The 557-nt window shown below is 46.5% G+C and overlaps 1 protein-coding gene across 1 annotated transcript in view; it reads right to left on the bottom strand.

The window, feature by feature from the left end:
- lrch1 (leucine-rich repeats and calponin homology (CH) domain containing 1) overlaps positions 1-557 on the bottom strand; it is a gene marked incomplete in the record, with an annotated part of 222,442 nt that overhangs the window by 158,874 nt on the left and 63,011 nt on the right.

Raw genomic sequence — 557 nt, forward strand, 5'->3', positions numbered from 1 at the left:
TCCTTTGAACAAAAACACATAAAAAAAAATGATACTTTTAATCTTGTAGAAAGTCCTCTTCACAAACAGATGTTAGTTGCTTTTGTACATGGACGCTGTACCCAGGGTCCGAAATCAGCACCGCCAGATGCAGGTGAATATTCCATTTGGCGAGGAAATCTAAGTTTGCATTAAAATTGTCAAGATCTGTCACTGTGGGCGGTGTGCCACAGACTAACCCACGCACTAATAGATTTAGACTTCAACAGAGGACCCGCCTCCAAGGCTCTCTGTACAAATGAAATGGTTCAGAGTCTGGTAGGACCAGGCTAATTGACCAGTCTGGTAGGACCAGGCTAATGAACCAGAGTCTGGTAGGACTGGTTAATGTGATAAAGTAGATCAACAGCCTTGATGTGTTTCCATCCATCCATCCATCTTCATTCGCTTATCCGGTAACGGGTCGCGGGGGCAGCAGCTCCAGCAGGGGAACCCAAACTTCCTTTTACCGAGCCACATTAACCAACTCCGACTAGGGGATCCCGAGGCGTTCCCAGGCCAGGTTGGAGATATAATCT

The sequence above is a fragment of the Etheostoma spectabile genome, chromosome 4, assembly GCF_008692095.1.
Source record: "Etheostoma spectabile isolate EspeVRDwgs_2016 chromosome 4, UIUC_Espe_1.0, whole genome shotgun sequence".
NCBI classification, from domain to species: Eukaryota; Metazoa; Chordata; class Actinopteri; order Perciformes; family Percidae; genus Etheostoma; species Etheostoma spectabile.